We start from the raw sequence: 16,040 nt of genomic DNA on the forward strand, positions 1-16,040 counted from the left end.
CCCGGGGGCAGGCACTTCCTGGCAGGCCTCCCTGGGCGACAGCTGCTTGGCCACTTGACAGCTGAGGGCTTAGCCAGCTACCACTTGTTTCCGCTACATCCAGAGGTGACAAGGACAGCAGTTCCCAAGGGCTGAGCACCAGTGCAGAAACACCAACGAGAGAAGGAGAGCCATGATTTGTAGGACAGCTAAGGCCTCCCGGGAACTTGAACCCTGTCGACACCTCCTAAACAGCCCTGGGTCATTGGTTGTTTGGATCACGTACTGAATTCATGGATTCTTGTCTTAACCCACCCCACCCATCAGATTTTAAGCACCTTGTGGGTTCGGTGCCATTCCTTTAACACTTTTCCTTATGCCTGTATTGGGCCAGTGACACAGGAGAATGAGAAATAGCTCTTGTTCCAAAGAATATTCTAGAGGTGAAGTCAATACCATAAGGGAGGACACAATACAATTTGATGGCAATTGAGGTATAGAGTGATTAGAAGCAGAGGGGAGAATGAACCTCATAAGGCTTTGAACAGTGATGGGTGTGGAACCCTAGATGCCCTGGAGTGGGCAGTGAGCCAGCGGAGCCTTAACATGAAAGCTGGGAGAACCCGAGTTTGCTGGGAGAACACTCACTGTGTGAGCTTGCATGGCCCTCCTCTTCCAAAATGGAGGCATCGGACACCCTAATCTTCCAATCTCTTCCATCTAAAAATGTTGTTTTGGTGCACCTAGGTGGCTTGGTCGGTTAAGCTTCTGATTCTTTTATTATGTCTTGTAATGTTTACTTAATTTTGAGAGAGAAAGACAGAGTGTGAGCAGAGGAGAGGCAGAGAAATCCGAAGCAGGCTCCAGGCTCTGAGCTGTCAGCACAGACCTTGAGGTGGGGCTTGAACTCACTCACAAACCGTGAGATCACGATGAGAGCTAAAGATCATGACATGAGCTGAAGTCAGACTTCCAACCAACTGAGCCACCCAGGCCCCCCTAAGCTTCCCTCTCTTGATTTCAGCTCAGGTCATGAGACTGAGCCCCGCCTTTGGCTCTGTGCCAACAGCATGGAGCCTGCTTGGGATTCTCTCTCTTCCTTTCCCTCTGTCCCCACCCCTGCTCCCATACCCCCCCCAATATCAAATAACATAAAATTAAAAAATAAATAAATAAATAAAAATGTTATGTTTTCATAGAACACTTTGTCTGGTATGTACGAATAACACTGACTTTTGTGTGGATGTAGTCTAAAAGTATCACAATGTCACACAGAGGCCCTTTCTATATGTTTTGCTTAATGACAGTAATGGTTGTTGAGATCTTGATATGAGAGAGGAAATACACCAAGCACTTCACTCACCTAAAACATCTTCAGTGTGCCCATGATCCTAGGGAATAGGCACTATAACTACAATCTTCGATTTGCACATGACGATGCAGAGACCCAGAGAGGTCAGCTCACTTACCCAAGGTCACACAGCCAGCACGTGGCAGAGCTGGGACAAGGATGGAGACAGACCCCAGAGCCTCTCTCTTAACCTTCACGTCCTCTGGCTTTCTGAAGTTCCCCATAAGCAGTTGTGGAGGAATGCTAGCTTCTTGCACGATACAAAGCTTTACTCTGAAGCAGCAATAAGGAGAAAGGAAAGACATAGAGGCTAGGGTGACTAAAAACACTTAATAGGAGCTGAAATAAAAAACAGAAGACAAGGTAGAATCAGAGAAGAGTGCCAAAGGGCATGGTATATGGTTCCCAGGAGTGTGAATCAGAGGAGGAGCCCTGGAACTGGAATGTGGCTTTGGATCTCAGTTCGGAACAGCCCACTTGGTGGCAAGGGGACATGAGATTCAGGACTAGCATAAAAATCTGCACCCAGCTGTCACTAACGTTATTGATTAGCCTAACCACAGTAGTCATTGTCATTGACAGGGCAAACCAAGTTTGATGAATGCAAGGTGTCACTGGGCATTCTGAAGGGACATGAACTACCTGGATAAAATGTTTTGTTGCAATTCGATTTAAATTTAATAAACATCTGTCGTGAATTTAATATATGTTGGATACTGTGATGTGATTCCATACATACCATTTTATCCCCAAGTTCATTGTGAAATGAGGCATCGCTATGACTAGAATGTAGCCTGACTCATTCCTCATTACAATGTGAATTAGAATCATTACTGTTTATCCAGCACCTCTTTTGCAGGAACTTTAAATATATTATGTCATTTATCCCTCCAAGATAACCCTATGAGGCCTGAATAATCATTCTTATTCCATAGATGAGGAAACAAATATCAAATAAACTCAGCTCTTCCCCAAGGCCTTAAACCCAGTGAAGTGCAACAGAGAGGGACTTGAAAACAAACAACCAAACAAGAGCAGAATTAAATATCTACTGAGGTGAGACTGTTTCATAAAACAAAAATTAGTGAAAAGATATGGAATCTTGCCAAATTGTCTTTTCCCTACACGGCAGGGGAAGGGGTTCAACATAGTCCAGAGGTAGATTCACGCAATGGTAGTCAACTGACCTTTGATAGAAAGCAAAAGTGATTCAATGGAGAAAACAATACTCTTTTCAACAAATGGGGTGGAACAATTGGACCTCCACATGAGAGAAAATAACCCTTGCACACAGAGCTTATAACTTTTACAAAAATTAATTCAAACTGGATCATGGACCTACGTATAAAACAAAAAAGTATAAAAGTTGTAGAATAATGTAAGAAAATTTAGGTGATCTTGGGCTGGTGATACGTTTTTAAGACATGACACTAGAGAGATGCCTGGGTGGCTCAGTCGGTTAGGTGCCTGACTGAGGCTCAGTTCCTGGTCTCCCTGTCTGTGGGTTTGAGTTCTGCATCGGGCTCTGTGCTGACAGCTCAGAGCCTAGAGCCTGCTTCAGATTCTGTGTCTCCCTTTCTCTCTGCCCCTTCCCCACTCACTCTCTCTCTTTCTCTCAAAATTAAATAAATATTAAAAAATAATTTTTTAAAAGGCATGACATGAGAAGAACAATTCGTGAAAAAAACAATTAAACAAGGCCTCCTTAAAATTAAAGGTGCTCTGTTAAAAACACAATGAAGAGAATGAGATAGCAAACTGTATGTATCCAAAAGATAAAAAGAACCCTTAAAACATAACAAAAGGAGGCAAACAACTATATTGAAAAATGGGCAAAGACATAAGCAGACGCCTCACCAAGGACGATTCACAGATGGTGAGTAAGCAAACACAAAGATGCTGGAGGAGCACCTGGATGGCTCCGATCAGTTGAATGTGCAACTCTTGACTTCAGCTCAGGTCGTGATCCCTGGATTGTGGGATTGAGCGCCCCCATCATGCTCAGTGCTGAGCATGGAGCCTGCTTCAGATTTTTCTCTCCCTCTTCCAATTCTTCCCATCTCCCTTGCTCTCTCTCTCTCTCTCTCAGAAGAAAAAAGAAAAGAAAAGAGAGAAGAAAAGGAAAGAAAAGCGGCTGCACATCGTCATTAGGGAATGCAAATTAAAACAACATACCACTAGATGCCAGTGAGAATGGTGACCACTAGAACACTGACCACACCCAATGCTAGCGAGGATGGAGACTCACAAGGACTTCCATTCATTGCTGGCAGGAATGAAAAATGTCTCAGACACTTCGGAAGACAGTTTGGTAGTTCCTTACAGAGCTGAACCCAATCTTAGCATATGATCCAGAGACTGCTCCCAAGTATCCATCCAACTGAATTGAAAGCGATGTCACACTAACACCTGCACACAAATGTTTGAATGGATACACAGACTGTGGGAATCATGGACTATGACTTAGTGAAAGAAAGAAATGAGACATCAGGCTATGAAAAGATACAGAAAACTTAAATTGGTATTGCTAGGTGAAACCAGTAGGAAAAGGCTACATACTGTATGATTCCAACTATTTGACATTCTGGAAAAGACAAAACTATAGGGACAGTAGAAAAGATCTGTGGTTGCCAGATGGAATTGTGGTATTTTTAGGGTGGCACACTCTTCTAGATGACACTGTAATGCTGGATACGTATCATTATACATTTGTTAAAACCCACAGGATGTACAACACAAAGAGTGACCCCTAATGCAAATTATGAACTTCAGTAAGTAATAACATTATCAACATTGGTTCATCAGTTGTAACGTGTACCACACAAATGACATGTTAATAATAGGGGGAAACTGCAAGAGGAAAGTGGGTATATGGAAATATATTTTCTGTACAATTTTTTTTGTAAACCTAAAAATGCTCTAAAAAATACATTCTATTTAAAAACATTTTTCAAAACATCTGGTCATGTGAGAAGAACTACCCATGCTCACCCTTGGGAAATGTATACATTCCGCCAAGTTCCGGTACGTGTTCCCAGGTAGTGCACAAAAGACATGTGACAACAGTTGGGGTGGCTATCTTGCTATTAGATTAGATTAGATTAGTTCTCCTTCAGATACTACATCTCCTATTTGGATCCTTTGGTCACAGGGGACCTGAACACCCATACAGTTCACGTAAGTAAGAAGACAATGAGACTTGGATCCTCCCTCTCTTGCTGTAAGACGTGTGCCCCAGGAGCACATCACTGTCCCCACATGGAGCACCAAAGAAGCTAGTCTGGAAGCACCAGGGGAGGGAGAAGCCCCTTTGGCCATGACTGCTAGAGTGGTAAGGTCAGGAGTCAGAGACCTCTTCCTCATGACCGGCCTTGGCGTGCCTTCCTGAGACTCAGGCGAAGTACAAATTGGCAAGAAGTTTAATCTTACTTTTATCATATTGCAATTCTCTTCTGAAATGGCCTCAGTGCTTCAATTAAAAAAAAAAAAAAGCCTTACCTGGACAATCGAATCGAAAATTTTGAGAAAAGCAAAGAAACTAGATCTAAATAGAGGCCCTTAAACTCTGGAGCCCATTGGAACAACCTAAGCAGTTTACAAAAAGTACCGATGCCTGAGGTTCAGCCTCAGGATTTCCTTGATCTGGGATGAGATCTGAGATTAGGACTTTTTGAAATTCCCCAGGTGGTTCCAATGCACAGCCGAGTTTGAGAACCGGGAGGCAGGGAGCACAGGAGGCTTATTGTATGCTATCTCTTCTCAGGCTCCCAGGGGAAGGGACATCCGTCCATTCCGTGGGCCATGACTCAGCAGAGTTCAGCACTCGGCCAGTGCCTAGGGTAAGATAGTCTATCCCCATAAGCGGCAGATGAATGGGACCCCTCGTGCTAAGATGCTTTCCAGAAAAGACAAACCCAAGGGAACCAGTAAGACTGCATTTTCGACAAGCTTTTCACAAGGGCTAAAGTAAGCTTTCCTTTTGCTTGTGTAAATGGCAAAACCCAGTCTGTGTGATTTGAAATCTCATGTTCCTTTTCAAACCCCCAGGGAAGCAGAGATTGGTCAATTTCGGTCTTAATCTGACCATTTTGCTGCAGCCACATGAAAGAACGTGACAAGGAACCCAGAAGCCTACAGAATTTATTTTCAGATCTCTGACAGGTCTTCTGTTCTGTAGTCTGTATTCATCTTAGAAGCCACAGGGATGATCATGCAGTTATTGGCTCTGTAGGTGCAGTAAGACTTCTAATCAGGAATGCTAAGAGAGGACAGCCCTATGAGCTGACAGTAAGCCCCAAGGAGCCTAAAAATTCACATCAGCTTAAGACTTTTTTACATCAGAGATAGAGAACTAAATTTAGCTATTTTAAGGCACGTACTGCAGGAATCAAAAAGTAGAGAATAAAAGTGAGTAAGGAAATCTGTAACTCAGTGCTTCCTTTTGTCAGAATTAAAACATAGCACAAGGTTTCTGCATGGAGCTCGGTGACACCATGGTGTCCTCGACCTCATACATAGCTTAGTGTACATACGCTCCGCACCATCCTTCTCACTAAACACCTGAGGCTCTCTGTCCACCAGCATTGGACTAGGTCTCGTCACCTTGACTCACGAGGTGAATGCCGATATCATATCTGATAGGGACTGGGGCAGGCATGTGGCATATAAAGGACAATTCAGTTCCCTTCTAAAATGGTCTTAGTCCCTCGGGAAGGAGAAACCATCTCACTTTACTGTCTGACAGACAATACTGCTCAGACTAATGGGATGAGATTGAGGTCGTGGCACCTAGCCCCGGCTGCCATCATAATGATCTGAGAAGACTTCAGAAATGGATGCCTGAGTGTCACCACTAGGGCCTCTGTTACTTGCCTTTTGCGACTGAGAAGTGCCAGACCAAGGTCAATACAACCAAGTAGTTGGGAAGTCGCAGTGGCTGTTGAAATTCTTGGAGCAAAATTTCATAGCCATCTGCCCGGCTGAGGGACAGGTGACAGAAGCAGTCTCTGAGTGAAGAATTCTGCCCAGATCCTTCCCTTGATGCCTATGATTATATCATATCATATCATATCATATCATATCATATCATATCCCAACTAGGTTATTTAGGAAAATGAACAAGAGCAGCATTTGGAAGAGCAATTTCTTAAATATATATATATATATTTGTTTAGCTTATTTATTTATTTTGAAAGAGACAGCATGAGTGGGGGAGGGCCAGATTGAAAGAGAAGGAGGCCGTAAATCCCAAGCAGACCCCACACTGTTTGCATGGAGCCCAATGCGGGGGCTCAAACCCATGAAGCCATGAGATCATGACCTGAACTGAAACCAAGAGTCAGACACTTAACCAACTGAGCCACCCAGGCACCCCTGGAGGAACAATTTCTTCTTACTGAGTGAAGAATAAATGGAAACTGCATAAAGGGAGACATGATGTGGTTAGATGTAGTTTTAAGAAACAAACATTTGTTGAGTATTTGCTATAAAATAAAGCGCTAGGGAAGAAACATTCAAAGGACATTGCCTCTGTCTAAAGGGGCTCACAGCTTACAAGAGGTGACACACATTGAATGACAGAACGCCCACTTGATGCTTATTGGTACTCCAGGCCGATGTGGAAGGTGTGGGAGTGCAGAGCCCATGCCTGGGCTTTGTGGAGGCTTCCAGAAGAAGGAGATGCCTGAGCTAGGTCATGGAGGACAAGTCAGCTGGGTGAAGAGCATAGAAGAATGCTGCAGGCAGTGGGACAGAATGAACAAAGAAAGATGTAAAGTCAAAAAAGAGCGGGTGGACGAATGCAGGAGTCCTGAGGGTTTTTCCAGATCTGTTGTGCCCATATTTCTACTTGTGTGGAAAATAATGTCGAGGGAGCATTAGAACCAAGGCTAATAGCCAAGCACCCCTTCTCCTCACAGCCCTCCACTGTCTCCCTCAATCCTCCAGAGACTGCCCTCTTGGGACGCACTCTCCCCTTTCCCTCTCCTCCATATTGTCTCCACACGGGATTGCTGCCCGATCCATGGCCAGCTCTGGGGACATGAAAACACATACTTATCAGTGCTTTGGGGCTAAGCACCCTGTCACCAAGTTTATCATGAGTGGGATTTTTACAGCATTCTCTCTATCTTTTCTACTGAAGAGCAGAAAGGCCAAATGTGGCCTGGATATCTCGGGGGATGAGTTGCTCTGGCATCACATTCCCACTGACTATTCCCAGATCGTGTGAACGTGATCCTTCGAGGGCTTGCTCTAGAGGGCACTCAGCAACTCTGAGCAACCTGTGCTTGCCTTTCATGGCCTCCTCTTTGCTCTTGTTTAAGCCAGAGACCATTCTAAGATGCCCTAGTCATTGTACAAATAAGATCTTTGGGGTCTGCTCCTCTCCCCAGCAGAAAAGCAAGCTAGATAAACTAAATCTCATAGCAATTGATTTTTGTTAAACTTATTCTACCTTTGGTCATACTATATTACCTATTTTTAAAAGATTTTTATGTCAAAAGATCTAGTGACAATTGGGTAATTATTTAGGTCCAGGTAATTTCTTTTACAGGAAAGGTGATAACACATTCAATATAGTGAATGAAAATAACCTTAATGCCATTCCACTTGGCAAGTCATGAGGCCATCATCATGATCTATGTGCTTTTCGTGTAGGTAAATAATCACAACAGGAGCATAGCCAGAAGCAATGTATTTTAAGTGCTTATCCTCAAACCATTTTTCATAAGGAATATTCAATTACATTTCCAAAGGAAATGAGAAAATACGGTTCTGACTATTCAAAACTAAAGGCTTTGTACAATGGCTTACTTCTTAATATTTTTCAAGGCGTTTTATATCTATCTTTTTACTCAAGGAATATGCAAATTCCCCCAAAGAAGAGAGCAGAGCACAATAAAAGCTGTATGGATGTCTGTTTCAATCAGATTTCATGATTTCCCAGCAGGCGGTGATTTAGTGGCAGGCTTTGCATCCCTCCCCACACTTCTCTGCACAGCTGACACTGCTGATCCATGCTCCAGAGCCTGCGGCAGAACTAACTTCTCAAATAAACCCCTTCTTCTTACCTTGTTCCATTCTTTAGCCCCACACTCTTCTCACCTTCTCATGCCCGCAACCCTACTCTTGAGTTCCCTTCAGAAGCGATTAATCTCTCAGTAAACACTGAGCACAGCTCAGGCTAAGACAGTGATTTTATTCCTCAGACTTTTGATTGTCTTAGTTTTGGTCCCCCCAAGAGCCAACCGTGAGATAGCCTTGAGAGTGCAAGCCACTCATCTGGAAGGTGATTTTAGGAAATATCAGCAGAGAAATAGAGAAGTAAGTTAGAAAAGAAAAGAAGCAAATAAAGCTTCACTACCAAACATAAGCCCACAGGCACAGATGTGACAACTGTTTAAGGAGGCTACCGGAGTTTCTTAAAAGAAGGAATTACATCTGAGGAGTGAGGAAGCTGGGATATTTATATACTACCTTCCACCAGCAGTGTGGCCATTTATTGTTAATCCCCATTGTTCCAAGCCTTCTGTGTGGAGGTGGCAAAGTAGGCTCCTTTAGCAGGTGCATGCAGCTGGAAGACTGGTAAATGCACAAACTGAGATTGTAATGACAGGGACACGTGGGCAGGGCTGGGCAGGGTCTGCTACAGCCACTGCCATGCTGACTTGCTTGAGTGGATTCCTCCAAAGGCTTTGCTTACACACAGTTCGTGATGGCGAATATGTTCATTTGGAGTGTTAACGCCAATTGATTATTAGTGGCTTTGCTGAGAGAGATTCTGGGATTGTGTTAAAGGATGTAACATATGTGTTGTCCAGAGATCTTCGGCAGGAAATGTTGGAGAAAGACTGGTTATATCTTACCTGATGTGTGTTGTCTTTACCCCTAGAATTATTCCTGAAAGTGATAAGCAGACCTGAGCCACCTGAGCACCCACAGGAAAGAAACATGCCAAGGGGGATGTGGGTGGGTGATCAGGACCCTTCAAACCAAAGACCCTGCTGTCCTTCAGGGCGGTTCGGGGCGACTACACCCCATAGGTTCGTCTCTGTGCCATTATTACTGTTATTGAGCTTCCCAACATCATTGACATCATCTGACTGTTAGACGGCTTGTCTGAGCAGAAGTGTAAAAATTCGCTCAGCGGGGAAGAAAGCAAGTGAATTAGCATGAGTAGTGGCAAATTTTAGATGAAGATGGAATATTTGTTGTGACTTTTTAAAAGTTTAAACACAGGTTGTTCCTAGGTTGAATATTAATTAATTCATACATTGAAGAGACACTTGGTGAGCATCTGTTATAGGCCAGCCATAATTATTTGCTCTTGGGAAATAAAAAGATTAATAAGGCATAATGCCAGCCCTCAGAAAAATCCCATAAACTAGTTGGAAAGGGCAACATACACCTGATCAAGAGATCCCGAGAGACAGAGAGAGTGGTAGTTAAGAGCACAACTGGATTTTAATCCCGAGCCTGACACTAACGAGGTGACTTGGAGACATGTATTTAACCTCTTTGTGCCTCGGTCTCCTCACTGTTACCAACTTCATGGGGTTTTCTGGAAATTCTATCTGACAATACCTGTAAGATTGAAATAGTGGCTGGTGCATAATCAGCGTTCAATTCATGTCCACTCTTTGCTTTTCCTACAAGAGCACAGATTAGGAGCATTTTGTTTCCTATCTGGAGAATCCAGAAGACTCGAGGGAGGAGCTCCTACTCGACTGGGGGAGGAGGAGGATTTCACCAGTGGAATTGGAGGAGAGCTCCTCCAGGCAAGAAGAAAGACATGGGCAAAGGGACAGGGACAGAGGAGGGAGGCGGGGTGTCCTAGAGGGAACCAGCCAACCTGGGGAGGAGTGAATGTCACACTTCCTTTTCCTGCCAGGCAATGAACATAGTCAAAACTACAGTTTACAAACATAGCTCTGGCAAAGAATCTATGAATATATATGAATTGCTATAACGTCCCCTCACCCTTTTCCCTCTAGGTTATCAAATCAGCACTGAATCTAAAATAAAAACTTACCAACTTGAATTTCCCGAGCATTTGGAGTCCATGCAGTAGCAATGCGGCATCAATTTTGTAACATATCAGGTCCAGGGGCACAGCTCCGAACCCAGCTCTTACACGCCTTGTGGTGCTCCCGCGGAGCCAGATGGGGCAAGATGCCACATTCAAGGACCTCAGGTGCCTTTGTCTGTGAACATATGCAGAAAAATCAGCAGCTTCCACTAAGCTCTGGAAATCCAGCTAAACTAACCTCCTTGAGTCTGATTTCCAGATTACTATTTGCACCAACTTTGGTTACACTGAGTCCAGGAAAACAGGTTTCGTTAAAGTTTATCTTTGACTTTGTTTACATGACACAGCTTGCAGAATGCATATGAAGAGCAAATGAGAGGAAAAGGGAGTGGGGGGGGTTATAAAATATATCAACCCCACAGGAATATCTCTCCACTGTCCCACTCCAAAATGGGCAATTAACAGCAGAATCGTGTACTGTTCTGTTCGAGTGAAAGGACCTTTTGACACAGTCTAGTTCAGTTCTTGCCTCATCGCATGAGGGAACTGGGGTCCCTGCAGGAAGAGGTCTCAGCCCCAATCTCTCAACAAGTTATTGGCAGATTCAGGACTAGAGTCCAGGTTGGTAAACATGGGGAAGAAATTACTCTTTTAATTGACTAAACAACATTTAGAGGTAACATACTGACTTCATGATTATTCTCGTGAACATATAGACCAGCACTTGCCAATAAAAATATAACAGAAGAGCTTATGATTTTATGTTTTCTAGTAGTCACACTGAACAAAGTAAAAAGAACAGGTGAAATTAATTTTAATACTATATTTTATATTCTATTTAACTCAGTATATCTAAGGTATGATTGAAACCTGTAATAAAACAAGAATTATTAATCAGATATTTTACACAGTTTTTTGGCACTGAGTCTTTGAATTCTAGAAGGCATTTTCCATTTATGGTACATTTATTTTTTTAATGTTTATTTAGTTTTGAGAGACAGAGAGCATGAACAGGGGAAGGACAGAGAGAGAAGGAGACACAAAATCTGAAGCAGGTTCCAGGCTCTGAGCTGTCAGCACAGAGCCCAACGTGGGGCTCGAACTCCCAAACCATGAGATCATGACTTGAGCCAAAGTCAGCCGCTTAACCAACTGAGTCACCCACGTGCCTTAACTTAATGGTATATTTCAACTTAGATGAGCCACATCTCAAGTCCAGCCCCATTAGACAGCACAGGTATAGACAACAAAGCTTTAGCTGTTCCCCTGTGAAGGATTTATGGATATTCATTCATTCATTCATCATATACAGATGGTTCCTATTTTATGCTTATCTCTCATTATGAAACAGACACACATAGTTCTTGCTTGCAGGTCCTGAGAGTCTGGTTCAGAAGACCAGAAATAAGTTGGAAAATATACACACTAAGGTCTGTACAAATGTGTGTATATGTGTGTGCACATATGCAATGCTAGTTCATTAGTCTTGACCTGAGGGTACTCTGAGGAAGGAAAACAGCATAGTGCTATTACACATCATGGTGCTCCTTTAGGAAATCAGGGATGACTTCTTTGAGGCTGTAGCAACTAAAACATGAAAGAGAGGAAGCCAGTGATTTGAAAAATTAGCCAGAGGAAAGCATTCCAACCTGAGCAACGGGCCTTAGGGGAAGAAGCAGAAAAAGGCCAATGTGGCTGGAATGAAGGGAGGGGGAAGCCTTAATGTTTTTTCCGAGGCTTGTTTACATGTTAGAGAGAATGATCATATTTCATGCATTGTTCATTTCTCTGCTGAAAATAGAAAATAGTCACGACTCAATGGCAGCAGACAGCCTGATTAGGAGGAGCAGAACAATGGCACAAGGCCATGGGAAATTCCAAAGGGTAGTGGAGAGCCTGGCCCATCCCAAGGCCAAAGCTATCCTTAAAAGCATGAAGGGTCTGAACATAAACAAGATGGGCATCAATCATGTGTGCTATGTTGGGGCATGTCTCCCACTCCCTCTGAGAACCTCCCCACCATTCAGCACTGGATTAAAGCACCAAGGAATAGTGCCTTTGGGTGCCTGGGAAAACATTCCCCCAGATTTTTGCTCCACCAGTCTGGAATCGTCTGATCTCAGGACCAGAAAAGGCTGTAGGCAAACTTTTAAGGCAGTCACTGACCATGGGGAATGACCACAATGAAATCATTTCAGAGAAATGAGTTGTCTTAACCTCTAGAGAAAAGGATCTCACATTTTCCTTGATTAATGGCTTCTTGTGGTTTAAGCCCTTTTTCAGGCACCTCCCTTAATGTCTGATCCCACCCTCCCATCTGAGTTTAGCAGCACTACTGAGTGCTCTGGGGGCAAAGTAGGTACTTTAAAGGGATTCAGAAGTGGCTGGACAGACAAGGTTGCAGCATAAGTCCCCTGCTGGCTCTCAAGGGAGCAAGGTGCAGACGCCTGTTAAAGCAACTCTTTCCCTAGATCATTGTTCATGTTCTCTCTGTCTCTCTGTCTCTCTGTCTCTCTCTCTCTCTCGCTCTCGCTCTGTCTTATGACTCTCTTCAGAACTAATTGTCTTTATGTTCTCCATAACTTCTTCTTCAGCTGTGGAGAGCAGAATCAGTTGCTGGAAATTCCCATCAACAGAGATGAGTCACTGGAAGATGAACGGACTTTCCCATTAAATCTCACAAAAGAGTCATGCCTCTAAAATATTGTTGTCTGTAATCTCCAGGCACTGAAGTGCCACGTTGGAGATAAGGTACATTAGGCCATTATCCGCCCTAGGACTTGAGTTGAATGCGGGGAATCAGATTCCATAGCAGGACCCTGGAAGGTGGGGCTAGTGAGCTAAAGGAAGAGGGGTTAAGAAAGTCTCCAGCAGAGCAGGGGACAGGCCTGTGAAGACATCTGAGTGGGGCATTTGAGAACTATGAAGTCTGTGAAAACCTAATGCAAGTTGCCAAAAACAGAGGCAGAATTCAGAAACTTTTCAGAGTTAAAACAAACTTATCCATTTCACAGTTTTTCCTAAGGCCAGCCGGCAGAAGAGCAAACCTTTTATGATATCTGAGATGCAGCTTTTTTCTGCATCAGTGCAATGTTCCTCTACCTCTGAACATGTATTTATGAGTGCTCGCTGAGTGCCAGGCATGGTCAAGTGCTGGGGGTATCACCATGTCTTGAAGATCGACATTTTGGAATATACCTAGTTAGTTTAGACCATTTTCCAGCATGTCTTATACTTTAGCATTTTGATTTCCCATTTGCTCAATATGATCTTATCCTGATGTCTGAGTTTTTTGTTTTGTTTTTGTTTTTGTTTTTGAGGATTGAAGTGAAAACCCAACATAATAGTAAAGGCTTGGTCTTATTCACCAGCTATGATCAACTTCTTCCAGTGTAAGTGAAGGAGAGGTGGCCCCTTGCTCCTTCTTCCAGTGTAAGGGAAGGAGAGGTGGTCCCTTGCTCCTTCTCCTGTGCTTTTCAGACTGGTGATCAGAGGAGAAATTATTTCGCATTATTTGAGCATCCACTATTTTGCCAAGCACTTTACTTACATGATTTTATTTGTACCTTCGAATAATTCTATTTTTTAATAAGGTTTTTAATTTTAGAGAGAGAGTGAGTCAGGAGAAGGGCAGAGAGAGAGAGTCTCAAGCAGGCTTCATGCTCAATGTGGAGCTCAAAGCAGGGCTTGATCTGGTGACCTGGGGGATCATGACCTGAGCCAAAAATCAAGTCAGATGCTCAACCGACTGAGCCACCCAGGTGCCTGTAATAACTCTATTAATTGTATTTGATAAAGAAACTCAAGCTTCAGAGGGCTTAAGCAACTTGCCTAAGCGTGGGTCGCTGATAAGGGACAGAGTCAAAATTGGACCCAGATCTTTTTTAACCCATCAAGTCAAACTCTTTCCAATGTGCAAGAGTTTTCTTCTAATTTTAAATCATGGTGGCTAAGTACACAAATCTGTGGGTCTAGACAGCATGCGTTTGAGTCCCCACTTTGCCATTTACTGGCTGCATGAGCATGTGCAAACCATTTCATCCTTCTGTGTCTCCGCGGCATTATGTATAAAATAGGGCTCCAAATAATGCCTTCCTCATGCCAGGACGTACTGAATAAACTAATACTGTAGTTAAGACTACTGCCTAGTATCTAGGAGGTGACCAATGAACACTAGTTGCTATAATTTCTAACAGCACATTAATGAAAAAGAGTGATGACTATAGAAATATTCCATGATTTTATTTTCCAAAGCATTTCTAAGCAGCTAACTGCTAGAGCTAATAGAATATTTTTGCCTTGTGCCTTAAAGTCATCATCTTTTTCTATGCCAAAATTCATATTAATCAAAATTCATTTCACCACTTAATCTCCTATAGAATAGCTAAAAAAATATGCTGTCGTTACTTAATGGTATATTAAACAATTTTAAATGATGACAGAGAGCTAGTGCCCACATGGAAACATGCCTTCAAAATGATAAGTGAAAAAGGAGGGGTGTAAAATTATGCAAATACTGTGAATGCATGCAAATGAAAAAATAGACTGGAACAAAAAGACCAAAATTACAACCGTTTTTATTGTGAGTAATCTGAAATTATGGGTGAGTTTTCCTTTACTCTCTCACATTTTTGTTATACGATTTGATTATTTTTAGACATTATAATAAAATAATGCACCACCACAATGCTCTCCATAATACACTGAGGAACAAAGATAATTCCTATGATAATAATTTTAACTTCACATATATGTGAGAGGGTGAGTTTTGCATAAAAGGCTAAGAGTGTTCAGAAATAGCATATAAAATGAACTAAAAACTTTAAAAAAGTTTCCTTTTATAAAAAATAACTTTTCCTTAATAGCTAAAATTGGCTGCCCATGCTAAGAAAATTCTAGAGGGGCCAAGAAGAAATCTGAGGCTGCTTATGTTTCCACTGTGAAGTGTTTCTGATGGATGGAGACTTCCTCTTCTCTCTCAAGCCTGCAGGAACTCTGTCCAAATCAACGGCCAACGTGCTGCCTATGTGACCCCTCACCCTACCCCCTTTCCCCGGGTGCTCTCTTTGGCATGACTTGTCACCTGTTCTCCAGCAGGGCCCCAGCTGGGCTCAGGATCTCTGCAGGCTCTGGCTTCCGCAATTCTTGCCTTATCTTTCTCTCCTCCTCACCTCCTCGCTCCTTCCCTCTCCTCTCCTTTCTTCCCCGCCCCCTTCCCTGACATCAATACGGCGGTTCATGACCATCACTGGAAACTTGCAAAAATGTCTACCTACCATTGTCGGGCCCACCAGTCACAGAGGGACGAACACAAGGCAATTCATGGCGGCCAGTCATTGCCCAGCACGGCGGTTATGCAGGAGCTCCGGCATCTGACTATCTGATTCGAATTCACAGCCTGACTGACCACTTAGCAGCTGGCTGATTTGACGCATGTCAATTCAACGCGTTAAACCTCAGCTTCCCCGTCTGTAGAGCTGGGGTGATGTTGACAATATCTACTATATGCAGTGTTGGCATGGTCAGTGCTCCCTGACATCAGCTACGATTATCCCTGTTGATGGACATTTCAGCTCCATGTTTGCCCTGGAGGTATCTGTCACCTCAACTCTTTTCTGAATCCCTTTTGAGCCTTTTAAGACAGTGGCAGCTCCTCGTTTCCTCCCACCCCCCTCTTTCCCT

This window comes from Suricata suricatta, chromosome 14 (assembly GCF_006229205.1).
Source record: "Suricata suricatta isolate VVHF042 chromosome 14, meerkat_22Aug2017_6uvM2_HiC, whole genome shotgun sequence".
Classification (NCBI taxonomy): Eukaryota; Metazoa; Chordata; class Mammalia; order Carnivora; family Herpestidae; genus Suricata; species Suricata suricatta.